At 43.8% G+C, this 13,866-nt stretch overlaps 1 protein-coding gene across 1 annotated transcript in view; it reads right to left on the bottom strand.

The window, feature by feature from the left end:
* LOC101833751 (zinc finger protein 354A) overlaps nucleotides 1-13,866 on the bottom strand; it is a 142,995-nt gene that overhangs the window by 125,585 nt on the left and 3,544 nt on the right. The window lies entirely within an intron of this gene.

The following is a 13,866-nucleotide window of genomic DNA, read 5'->3' as shown; positions in this document are numbered from 1 at the left end:
GCCCTCCTTCTGAGACTCGCCAATGGTTCTAATGCCACGCTAGGTCTGCTAGACCATCACTTGCTTGGAATTTCCCAAGTTTGTGACCCCCCCCAGGAATAGTTTATTTTGAGAATCATAAATGAAATGAGTAAAAATAACAGCTGAGGCTGTACCCAGACAAGATAATGCAAGGGGATTTTTCCCAGAAGAGAGCTGTAAGGGTTGGTGTTGTTGCTTTGATGCAGCTGTTGTATGAGCAATGAAACACCAAACTCAACAAACCCCCAGTGAGTTTATTGGGAAAGGGAACAAAGGGAGGGGTAGGTATTGACCAACCAGGAACAGAGATGGAAGGGGGAAGGGAAGAGAAAAGAGGTAAAGAGACACAGAGACAGAGAGAGGACAGGAGAGAAGAGGGAGACAGGAAAAGTCCGGTCTGCCCTAGGAGAACAGCAGGAAGGAGAGGAGAGCAGGAAAGAGAGAGTGGAAAGAGAAGAGAGCAGAAAGAGATGAGAGGGCAGAAAGGACTGTGAAAGTGGGCGGGGTCTTTCTCTTAAAGGGGTCCTTTGCACCTCCAGGGAACCCTGGGCTGACCAGGGTCCTGCCTGAGTGCATTCTGCCAGGTGACAGGGGCAGGCCAGCATAATGCCTGAGTCCTTACAGTTGGGCGGCCTGGATGAGAGGCGCTGTCTGAAGACAGAGGAGGACCACGGCTTGTCCACACTTTCAACTTTTCTCAAGGACTGCAGACACCACAAGGCTAATTTCCAGAAGAAAGCAGAGTTCTCTTGCTGGACAGGGATATGGAGACCTCCAGGATGTGCGCTCGTGGGCTTTGGGAAAAGGGTGCTGATGCTGCTGATAAAAGTGATCGCACAGGTCTGGAAGGAGACACCTGAGAGTCCCGGTGTCTAACAGTGCTGAGGGTCCCTCCAACAAGAAAATGTCCTCCATGACACTAACCAACCTGTGCGCCCATCACTTTATCCTGTGTCCTCCACAAAATACAGAAAGGATTCACAGAGCCTAAGTGTGGAAGACAGAAGAGAATACAGGACTATCTTATTGTAGAGGAATGCTTGACTTCATGGAAAATGACAGAACCGGGTCGGCAGAACTCTTGCTCTTGTCTAACAGTGAGGAGGGCAGATTGGAAACGTGTCTCCTCAATTCCCCTTCTCTCAGTCTCCCAGGAGGAGGTGTGGCTGCTCTGAGCCCCTCTCCCAGGAGGAGGTGTGGCTGCTCTGAGCCCCTCTCCCAGGAGGAGGTGTGGCTGCTCTGAGCCCCTCTCCTGTGGCTTCTACCTGCAGCACTGCTCCTGCTTCCCGTTTCCTTCCTTGCTTTTTTGGTTCCTCACACGGCTCCTCCATGTTACAGAGGCAAGTCAGAGACAATGCCACTTACCCGCTGGATAAGTGAGCCCAGACTGACGACTCTCAGTCACCCTCACTTTGGACCAGGGCTAATCAAGACAGGGATGTGAAGGTGCTGCCTCGGGTCCCAGAGGACGAGAGGAAGAGCTGTTTTCTATACTTCATCTCCAGAATCACCTATGACAGTCTTGAACTGTACCAAATCCCTCTGTCCCATGTCAGTACCCAACTCAAGCCAGAACTTCATGAGCGTCTGAACCAAATGTTTGTTCTGGTCCGTGTTTTCATTACAGCGACAAGAAACCAAAATAGGGCAGATGGTCTTATATTGTCCAATGACAGGCTTCACACCAGTCCCTTGGGGATCTAGCAGGCCATCAGAGAGCTCTAGCAGAGGTGGGGAAGGGGCTCAGCAGGATTTAAGAGGCTGTCAGCAGAACTAGATGACAGGATCCTAGTTATTAGCTTCAGCTGTCAACTTGACACAGCCTAGAGCCATCCAAGTGAGTCTCAGTTGAGTTGCCCAGATCAGACTCGTCTGTGGCCACATCTGTGAGAGATGGTCTTGGCTGGTGATCGATGTGGGATGGCCCAGTCTCTCGTTAACCACAACATCCGTAGGCAGATAGACCTGGGCTGTGTATGAAAGCTAGATGAGCCTGAGCCCGTGAGGGAGTCAGAGCAAGTCAGCGAGTGACAGGAATGTGGAGACAACAATCTCACGAGCCTGAGGCTGGCACAGGGATCGCCGGGGTGAAGAAGGCATTCAGTTTCCTAACCTGACTAGCCAGAGTGTTTGAAGCTAACACTCAAGGGTTCTCTTTTCTGATCCAGGAGCAAGCAGCTAGGGAAGAATTTAGGAATAGGAGACCCTCGCGTACAAAAAAGAGTAGGACAGCACTGTCCTCTGGTGGTCATTATGCAGCACTGCACTGGGGAACACTAAAGGGCTTCGCAGGCCAAGTGGAGAATATAAACCTACAGTTTTTAAAAGTCTACATTTAACAAGATGTGATTAATACGTAAAACATCATGACGAAATTATCATTGCTATGAAGGAAACAATGACTGTAGAAGGAGCAACTCGGGAAGTCACTGTGGGCTGGGAGATGAGGGATGGAGCCATGAAAATATGATAGCGACAGATGAGTCAGCCTTGGGAACAGACAACATGTACAAAGATTCTTGAGGAAGGAATCAGATAGGCCTGGTTTCCCTAACAGACCTTGCAGTGGTATCTGTAGGCTTGGGATAGGACAGCCCAGTTCCTATCATCTCAAATTCTCCATTGTGTGGCTTTTCCTGGAGAAGTGTAGCCAATGTCTACTCACTCAGTACAGGGCACTGGTGACAGACGGGAGAAATAGTTCCATCCAAGTCTCCGGAGGGTTCTTACAGCAGCGTAAGTTAGGGTTACTCTGAGTGTGGATGACTCAAAAGCAAATGCATCACCAAAAGTCCGGCCTAGGGCGGGTGATGACGCCTCATGAAGGCAGCACCCTGGAGCTCCTGCACATCCTCACCTCTCCCCAGTAGCTGTCCACTGCTTACCTAACCTTGGGGGCCGCGCTTGTGAACCCCTCAACTCTAGGCTCCTTACATTTCATTAGCTTCCTTGGCCTTGTATGATTCCTTAACCTCCTGAATCTTGTGAAACGTTCTGGCTCTTATGGAACTGCCTCCTCCCTCTGAAGGAGGGACACAGCATTCCAGCCTTCACGTATGCTCTTGAAGTCTTTCTGTCTCCTCTTCTACAAAGCTCCCCAAGTTTTGAAGGAGGTGACAGGAGCCAGAGGTCTGATTATTTTCCTCCATCTATGACTGAGCATTGGGCCACAACGTCACATCCATCACTTGGAACTTGAATAGGTTATGAATCTCAGCAGTATACCACCCATTGCAAAACACTTCACTCCAGGACTGAAACTGACAACAGTAATAATTTATGGGCATAAACACAGGTTAATTAACAGGCACATCCCATTCAGTTAAGAAAACAATAACTGTTGCTTCCCCAATGGAACCTATGACCTCCTTAGCCATGGACTTTTGTCTTGGTTTATAGTACTAGAACTGAATGACCTTCTAGGGGGCGGGCCTTAATCCAAACAGAAAGTAGTTGGGCACACCAATGACAACAATGCCACTATTTCATGAGTAGGCAACTTTTGCCTGGTGTGTTGGTAGTGCAGTAAGCATGATCCCTAGCCAAGCAGGACTATCCATGACAATTGCTTCTGAGAACCTTGCATAACATCTTTATGAAAGCCATCCAGCAAGGAGGGAACTTTCCACTTAGTCTCAGTCTGATTTTCTCCATGTCCTGCAACCAAAGTGTACAGTGTACTCAGCAATGGGGACTTACCATCTAGTTTTGGCATGTAACCAACAACCGTGGTGTGGTAGTTTGGATGTAAGTGACCCCCATAATCTCATGGTGAGTGGCACTATTAGAAAGTGTGACTTTGTTTGGAGTGGATACGGCCTTGTTGGAGGAAGTGTGTCACTGTAGGAACCAGCGTTGAGGCTTCCTACACTCAGGATACCACCCAGTGTCTGAGTCGTCTTCCTGTTGCCTGCAAGATGTAGCACTCTCGTGTTCTGTAGTATGAGCCCCTCCCCCCATTTCTGCAGCCAGCTTGACTCTGGAGTGTTAGCACCTGGCTTTTAATGTTCTTTTTGTGATTGTTACCTCCTGTCTCCTGTACCTTCTGTTTGAAGTCTTATCTGAGAGTTTTCCTAGGGGATCAAAGCCTCTGCAAACTTAGTTGAAGGAAAACCCAGAACACTATGGTATTCTTAACTGAGAATTGTATTTGACATTGCCCCTCTGGAGGGCTTAGATCAAAGACTTTGGTATCATAATTGACTTGCTACAGGTGTGAATTCTTTGAAATAGAAGAACCCTTTGCTCAGTGAGTGTGTCTCAGTCAGAGAGGCTGAGAAAGGCTAAAATCATCCATGAGGTACCAGCATGAACACCCACACCTACTGCAGGTATGAAACAAGCTCCAGCACCACGTCTGCCTGCATGTGGCCATGCTCCCTGTCATGATGATAATGGACTGAGCCTCTGAACTATAAACAAGCCACCCCAGCTAAATGTTTTCCTTTAAAAAGTTGCCACGGTCATGGTGTCTCTTCACGGCAATAAAATCCCTAAGACAAGTGGTAATAGCCTTTATAGTTTATGGCCAACAGATTATAGGGAAGTATTCTGCAAATGATGGCACATGTGTTTAATCCCAGCACTCTGGAGGCAGAAGCAGGTGTCTGAGTTTGATGCTGGTCTGGTCTACATAGCGAGTTCTAGTATAGCCAGAGCTCCATAGTGAGATTGTGCCTCAAAAAAAAATTGTAGGGAAGTAACTGAATCCAACAACAGTATGGCTCCTGAGAGTACCTTCCTTTAAATTCCTGAACTGTCTGTCATCTTTGCTATTCTTTCAGATTCTTTTTCAAATGTGTAAGACAATCAAGGGTTAGCATAAAGAAATTTTCTTGCAGAAGTTGGGTAGAATCCCTGAAGGCCCCATCACTGTCCATTATAAGAAAATACCAATTATTTTTATATGGCTCAGGGGATAAATAATAATAATAATGATAAAGTTGAAGGGGTGGAGCCATCTAAGCGCTTTGACATCAGACACGGAGATACAGGATTCGGAGTTTGCTCTTCTGGGTTTTGGTTTTTGCTTTGATACAATGTTTCCTTACTATGGTCTCATTTCCCCTTTGTATAGTAATGTATATTCTGTGCCATTGAATGTTGGAAGTACACAATTTGCTTTTTAATTTTTTTCAGGTGGTTATAGTGAAGAAATTATCTTGAGTCTCAAAAAGGACTTTGGGCTTTAAAATAATATTTAGACTAGAAAGATTATAGGGACAAGGAGATGGGGCTCAGGGGGTAAAGTGTGGCTTTTCTGGAAGAAGTATGTCACTGTGAGAGGCTTTGAGGTTTCAAAAGACTAGTGCCATTTTGAGTTTGCTCTCTCTGCTTCCTATTTGTGGTTTAAGATATATCGCTAGGCAGCTCTCCACACACCTTTCCACCCAACCCCAGGTGACCTTGGGTCCTCCTGGGACCCCCTCCCCTGCCCACCACCCACTCCCTCAATCTTCTGGAGGCCCACTCCTGGCATCAAGAGGACCTGCCCACACAGGAAAGGTATCAGCCTTTTCAGACCCCACCCTCCAGCATGCCCAGCTTCAGGTGAGCTTGGGTCCTTCTGGGACCCCTCCCCCGCCCATCACCCACTCCCACAATCTTCCAGAGGCTGCTCTGGGCATTGAGAGGACCTGCCCACACAGGAAAGGTGTCAGTCCTTACAGACCCAACCCGCAGCTCTCCCCACACTTGTGTGCCCAGCCCCAGGTGACCTTGGGTCCTCCTGGGACCCCTCCCCTGCCTACCACCGACTCCCTCAATCTTCTGGGGGCCCACTCCAGGCATCAAGAAGACCCACCCACACAGGAAAGGCATAAGCCCTTCCAGACCCCACCCTCCAGCGTGCCCAGCTTCAGCTTCAGGAAAGAAGGAGACCAGTAGAGACAGAAAGACCCCCACCTGCACTCACTTGAAGAAGAGATGGGAAGAAGACAGAATAAGAACTCACTCAGCAATAGAAAGACCAACATGACTCCACCAGAATCTAGAGACCCCCCCCATGTCAACTAGACCTGAAAAGCATAACATAGATGAAGCAGAAGAGACAGACCTTAAAAAATATTTTATGAAGAGGATAGAGATCCTCAAAGAGGAAATGAGGAAATCCCCTAAAGAAATAGAAGAAAAACAAACAAAAAAACATGAAATGGAAGAAAAGACAAACCAAAAAATTCAAGAAATAAACAAATCTCTTAAAGAATCTAATGAGTACCAAGAAAAAACAAACAAACAAACAAATGAAGGAAACAACTCAAACAGTTGCAGGATTGAAAGCTGAAATAGAAATAATAAAGAAAACACAGAATGAGGGGAGGATGGAAATAGAAAAGCTGGGTAAACGATCAGGAACTACAGATGCAAGTATCACCAATACAATACAAGAAATGGAAGAGAGAATCTCAGGTGTTGAAGACTCATTAGAGGATATACGGTCATCAACCAAAGAAAATCTCAAATCCAACAAATCCCTAACACAATATATCCAGGAAATATGGGACACTGTGAAGAAGCCAAACCTGAGAGTAATAGGTATAGAAGAAGGAAAATAAATACAGCTCAAAGGTACAGAAAACATATTCAACAAAATCATAGAGAAAACTTCCCTAACCTAAAGAAGGATATGCCTATGAAAATATAAGAATCTTCCAGAACACCAAATAGGCTGGACCAGAAAAAGAAGTCCCCTTGCCACATAATAATCAAAACATCACATCTACAGAATAAAGAGAAAATATTAAGAGCAGCTAAAGAAAAAGGCCAAGTAACATATAAAGGCAGACCTATCTGAATTACACCCGACTTCTCAATGGAAACTATGAAAGCCAGAGGATACTGGACAAATGTCCTACAAACCAAGGATGCCAGCCCAGACTACTATATCCAACAGAGCGTTCAATTACCATAGATGGAGAAAACAAAATATTTCATGACAACGCCAGATTTAAACAATGCATATCCATGAATCCAGCCCTACAGAAAGTGCTGGAAGGAAAGCCTACACCCAACAAAGATAACTACACTCACAAAGACATAGGTAATAGATAATCCCACTTTACCAAACACCAAAAGAAAAAGAGAGGAGAACCTACACACAATAACTCCACTACCAATAAATAAAAAAACAAACAAGAATCATCAATCAATGGTCATTAATATCCCTCAATGTCAACGTTCAGAACTTGCCTATAAAAAGACACAGACTAGCAGAATGGATACGAAGACAGAACCCATCCTTCTGCTGCATACAAGAAACACATCTCAACATCAAAGACAGAGGTAACCTCAGAGTAAAGGGTTGGGAAAAGATTTTCCAATCAAACGCACTCAAGAAGCAAGCTGGTGTAGTAACCCTAATATCTAACAAATTAGACTTCAAATTAAAATAAATAAAAAGAGATGAAGAAGGACATTTCATATTCATCAAAGGAAAAGTCTATCAAGATGAAGTCTCAACTTTGAACATCTATGTCCCAAATACAAAGGCACCCACATTCGTGAAAGAAACATTACTAAAGCTCAAATCGTACATAAAATCTCACACACTAGTAGTAGGAGACTTCAACACTCTGCTCTCACCGCTAGACAGGATCTCCAGACAGAAACTTCACAAAGAAACAAAAGAACTAATAGAAGTTATGACCCAACTGAGTTTAACAGACATCTATAGAACATTGCACCCAAACACAAAGGGATACACCTTCTTCTCAGTGCCACATGGAACCTTCTCTAAAATCAACCACATAATCAGAAACATAGCATTGGAATAACCCCCTGTATCTTATCAGACCACCATGCATTAAAATTAGAATTCAACAATAACACAAATTGCAGAAACCCTACAAACTCATGGAAATTGAACAATACACAATTGCACCATCCCTGGGTAAAGGAACAAATAAAAAAAGAAGACACAACATACCCAAACTTCTGAGACACTCTGAAAGCAGTGCTGAGAGGAAAGTTCATAGCACTAAGTGCCCACATGAAAAAACTGGAGAAAAGTCACACTAGAGAATTAATAACAGCTGAATGTTCTAGAAAAAAAGAAGCAAACTCACCGAGGAGGAGCAGATGCCAGGAAATAATAAAATGGAGGTCTGAAATCAATCAAGTAGAAACCAGGAAAACATTGAGAAGAATCAATGAAACAAAGAGTTGGTTCTTTGAGAAAATAAACAAAATAGACAAACCTCTGTCCAAACTAACCAAAAGGCAGAAAGGGAGCATGCTAATTAACAAAATCAGAAATGAAAAGGGGGGCATAACAATGGACACTGAGGAAATCCAGAGAATCATCAGGGTATACTTTGAAAACCTGTACTCCACAAAATTCAAAATTTTAAAGGAAATGGACAATTTCCTGGATAGATATCACCTGCCAAAACTAAATCAAGAACAGATAAATAATCTAAACAGACCTATAACCCTTAATGAAATAGAAGTAGTCATCAATAGTCTCCCAACCAAAAAAGCCCAGGCCCAGATGGCTTCAATGCAGAATTCTACCAGAAATTCAAAGAAGAGCTAATTCCAATACTCCTCAAAGTGTTCCATACAATTCCATACAATAGAAGCGGGAGGCTCACTGCCAAACTCTTTTTATGAGGCTACCATTACCCAAGTCATATAAAGACACAACTAAGAAAGAGAACTATAGACCAATTTCCCTCATGAGCATCGATGCAAAAATACTCAATAAAATACTAGCAAATCGGATCCAAGAGCACATCAGAAAAATCATCCACCATGATCAAGTAGGCTTCATTCCAGGAATGCAGGGATTGTTCAACATATGAAAATCTATCAATGTAATTCACCATATAAACAAAGCAAAGGAAAAACTACATGACCATCTCACTAGATGCTGAAAAAGCCTTTAACAAAAATCCAACACCCCTTCATGATAAAGGTCCTAGAGAGATCAGGGATAACAGGAACATACCTGAATATAATAAGAGCAATATACAGTAAACCAACAGCTAACATCAAACTAAATGGAGAGAAACTCAAAGCAATTCCTCTAAAGTCAGGAACAAGACAAGGCTGTCCACTCTCTCCATATCTCTTCAATATTGTACTTGAAGTTCTAGCTAGAGCAATAAGACAACAAAAGGAGATCAAGGGGATACAAATAGCAAAAGAAGAAGTCAAGCTTTCAATATTTGCAGATGATATGATAGTTTACATAAGTGACCCAAAAAAACTCCGCAAGGGAACTCCTAGAGCTGATAAACAACTTCAGCAAAGTGGCAGGATACAAGGTTAACTCAAAAAAAATCAGTGGTCCTATTATATACAGATGATAAATTGGCTGAGAAAGAAATCAGAGAAACATCACCCTTTACAATGGCCATAAACAGCATCAAATATCTGGGGATAACATTAACCAAAGAAGCGAAAGACCTGTATATCAAGAACTTTGAGTCTCTAAAGAAGGAAATCAAAGAAGATACTAGAAAATGGAAAGATCTCCCATGCTCTTGGATTGGTAGGATCAACATAATAAAAATGACAATCTTGGCAAAAGCAATCTACAGATTCAATGCAATCCCTATCAAAATACTGGTACAATTCTTCACATTCACAGACCTTGAAATAACACTAATCAACTTTATATGGAAAAAGAAAAGACCCAGAATAGCCAAAACAACCCTGTCCAATAAAGGAACTTCCCGAGGTATCACCATCCCTGACTTCAAGCTCTAATATAGAGCTGTAGTCCTGAAAACAGCTTGGTATTGGCACAAAAATAGACATGTAGACCAATGGAACTGAATTGAAAACCCTGATTTTAACCCACACACCTATGAACATTTGATTTTTGACAAAGAATCTAAAACTATACAATGGAAAAAAGAAAGCATCTTCAACAAATTGTGCTAGCATAACTGGGTATTGGTATGCAGAAAACTGCAGATACATCCATGTTTATCGCCTTGCATAAAACTTAAGTCCAAATGTATCAAAGACCACAACATAAATCCAGCCACACTGAAACTCTTGGAAGAGAAAGTGGGAGATACTCTTCAACGAATTGGTACAGGAGACCGCTTCCTGAACATAACACTAGTAGCACAGACACTGAGATTGACAATTAACAAATGGGACCTCCTGAAACTAAGCTTCTGTAAGGCAAAAGACACAGTCAACAAGACAAAAAGGCAGTCCACAGAATGGGAAAAGATACTCACTAACCCTATATCTGACAGAGGGCTGATCTCCAAAATTTACAAAGAACTCAAGAAGCAAGTCCCCAAAACACCAAAGGATCCAACTAAAAAGTGGGGTACAGAACTAAATAGAGAATAGTAGAGTCTAAAATGGCTGAGAGACACTTGAAAAGTGCTCAATATCCTTAGCCATCAGGGGAATGCAAATCAAAACAACTCTGAGATACCATCTTACTCCTGTCAGAATGGCTTAAATCAAAAACACCAATGACAATTTATGCTGGAGAGGATGTGGAGAGAGGGGAACCTCCTCCACTACTGGTGGGAGTGCCAACTCTACAGCCACTTTGGGAACCAGTATGGAGATTCCCCAAGAAAATGGGAATCAGTCTACCACAAGACCCAGCAATTCCACTCTTAGGCATATATCCAAAAGATGCAAATTCATACAACAAGGATGTCTGTTCAACTATGTTCATAGTAGCATTATTTGTAATAGCCAGAACCTGGAAGCAACCTAGATGCCCCTCAACTGAAGAGTGGATAGAGAAAATGTGATACATTTACACAATGGAGTACTACTCGATGGGGAAAAAAACAATGGAATCTTGAAATTTTCAGGCAAATGGATGGCGCTAGAAGAAACCATCCTGAGTGAGGTAACCCAGTCACAAAAAGACAAACATGGTATGTACTCACTCATAATTGGATTTTAGACATGGATCAGGGGAGTGCCAGTCAACAATCCCACTGCCAGAGGCAGGGAAACAGGAAAGAACCTAAGAGAGATATGCATGGTACCCCAGAGAAGAGGAATGAGGCAAGATCTCCTGAACAGATTAGGAATATGGGGGGGGGGGGTGGGAGCTGGGAAGAAGAGAGTGGGGGAGAAGAGGAAGAAAGAGTAGGTCATGGTGGAACAGGAAAGTTGAGTTGGGATAGAATAGGGGGAGAACAGGATGAGAAATACATAATGGAGGGAGTCATAGTTTTGAAGAGAGATCTGGCACCAGGGAGACCTCTAGTTATCTACAAGGATGACACCAACTGGCAATCTAAGCAATAGTGGAGAGACTACCTTAAATGCCCATTCCTGATAATGAGATTGAGGACTACCTTATGTGTCATCCTAGAACCTTCATCCAGTGACTGATGGAAGCAAAGGCAAACACCCACAGCTAAACACTGAACTTAACCCCTGGAACCCAGTAACAGAGAGAGAGGAGCAATGAGCAAATGGGCTAAGAATAATTGGCTGGCGAAACCAGCAGAGACAGCTGACCTGAACAAGGGGGGAGCTCTTGGACCCCAGACAGACACCTGGGAGGCCAGCATGGGACTGATTCAGACCCCCTGAGTGTGAGAGTCAGTGAGGAGGCCTGGGCAACCTATGGGGCCCTGGGCAGTAGATCAGTGTTTATCTCCGGCATACAAGCGGACATTGTGTGTCCATAACACAAAGAGGGATGCTCTCTCAGCCTGGACTCTTAGGGGAGTGCCTGGACCATGCCCTGGGCAAAATAACAGACTCTGGAGATCACCTATGTGGAAGGAAGTGGGGATAGGCTGGGAGGCTGGGGGGGACGTGGGGGGTGCAGGAGGAGGAGGGGGGAGGGAACTGGGATTGACATGTGAAGCCAGTTCTTTTCTAAAGAAATGTAATAAAAATAATGAAAGGAAATAAAAAGAGTTACCCCTAGGCTTCTGCCCCAGCCACTCTGCTCGCTTGTTGCCACTTTCCTGCCTTAATGGCGATGGGATTTTCCCTCTGGAACGGTAAGCCCCAAACAAACCCTTTATTCTGTTAAGTTGCTTTTCTCATAGTGCTTATTTTGCTTTGCTATTTGTGTTTCTCCTCTAATGTGTAAGCAGTTTGTTTATTTCAAAATTCAACAGCTGAATCAGATGCAATTTCAAGTGGTTGTGTAACAAAAAAAATGGCCCATGTCTCCTGGATTAAATTCCAAGATATCATCTAATGTGATCATGTGGAATAAAATTTAAGTGGAACCTTTCATTCACAAAAATCAGTTGTTTCTTTTAGAAGACGGTGCCTGTCCTCAACCTTACCAGCCTTGGTCACCCTACTACATAGGTAAGTGTCACACCTGCTGTGCGGCCTGCATCCGAGAATGTAGCGAGGTGGTCGGGATAGATGACACAGAGACCGGTCGGTTGCTTTAAGAAAACTTTATCTTCCCAAGTCAGCTTAGGAGAGAGCTCTCCGAAGAAATCTCAGGAGAAGTCTCTCTAAGAAAAAGGAGCTTCCCTTTTTAAGGACTTTTGCCATCCATTTACATACCATTCTTTCCACTTCTCACCCTCCTGGCTGGTGGTTTAATCTCCGGCCCCAGAATCGGGGAGACACCACAGGGGGCAGGAAGAGGCATCTAGCCATAGGAGGTGTGGAAGGCATGGTATTTCAGTGAGCCAGCCCTTATCTGAGCCCTATCAAGCTTTAAAGCACTGAATTGTTTTCAGTAAACATTACATAGATGCCTGCTCCCAGGCCGAAGGGGAAGTGGGTTTCTGCTCAAGGTCTGGTGTCCCCACAGGTAAGGATATCGTGCCAAAATCCAACAGCCCTACCTACCGAAGATGCGCTGACAGGAGATCTCACTTCCCTCCCCATGGGTTTCTACCTCAGTCCCTCTGTCAGATCAAGAATAATGGGTATGCCCTGTACATTATCCCTACCCAGCTTTAAATTGCTACAAAAGGAATGGCATACATTCCATGTCAAAGATTGGCCATCATTAATCTCTTAATAGGGAAATACAGATGTCAATTTAAACAATTTAAGATGAGTGGGCATGATGGGTTGTTTTTGACTCAGGGCATGTGGGGCCCACATAATATTTTAGAAATAATGCCCCAAAGACATCAATCTGGGATAGATGCTCCTGTAGCATGTGGCTAATACAGACTGGACCATGATAGGCAAGACCATCACTGCCTCAAGGTCAGGTTGTTATTAACCACAATAAACCCCAAATGTACTTGCTCCAGGGCACTATGACATTGAAACACTGCTTGATTGCCTATGTAGAACACCCTATAAAAACAACAATCTTTACAATGCCTCTGTACAAACCAAATGGCTCACACTTGTAATCCCAACAATTGGGAGATAGAGTCAGAAGCACTGAGTCTAAGGCCAGTCTTGTATAACAAATCTGAGGCTAGCCACGTGAAACCCTCTCTCAACTGGATGATGGCAGAGTTCAGAGGATTATCAGAACTCAGAAGAAAAGTTAGGGGATACTGGAGAATTGAGGGCAATTAAAATAAGAGCAGAGTCAGTAATGAGAAGAAAGCATTTCCCGAGCATGGAAAGGAACCCATCGGGAAGACAGTTCAACTGCAGTAGAATTAGTAAACGCCTGTCTCTGCAGTTACTGCTTACAATAGCATGTTAGCAGTAGGGATGAAGAGTAAGGGCTAAGAATATTCACTCATACCGGTGTGTGTGTGTGTGTGTGTGTGCACGCACACGTGCGTGTTTGCATATAACGCTACACACGCATACATGAAATGCGTTGTCCTAGCCTGTTTTCTGTTGCTATATTTGATGGTGGTCTCATGAGATTAGATTGGAACTGAACATTTCCTACCCCATAGTTATGGAGCTTTTATAAGCTGTAGCACATAATTCATATTTTTGTGGCAA

The sequence above is a fragment of the Mesocricetus auratus genome, unplaced genomic scaffold (genome assembly GCF_017639785.1).
Source record: "Mesocricetus auratus isolate SY011 unplaced genomic scaffold, BCM_Maur_2.0 Super-Scaffold_100007, whole genome shotgun sequence".
Classification (NCBI taxonomy): Eukaryota; Metazoa; Chordata; class Mammalia; order Rodentia; family Cricetidae; genus Mesocricetus; species Mesocricetus auratus.
This window is presented reverse-complemented; position numbering and strand designations above follow the sequence as displayed.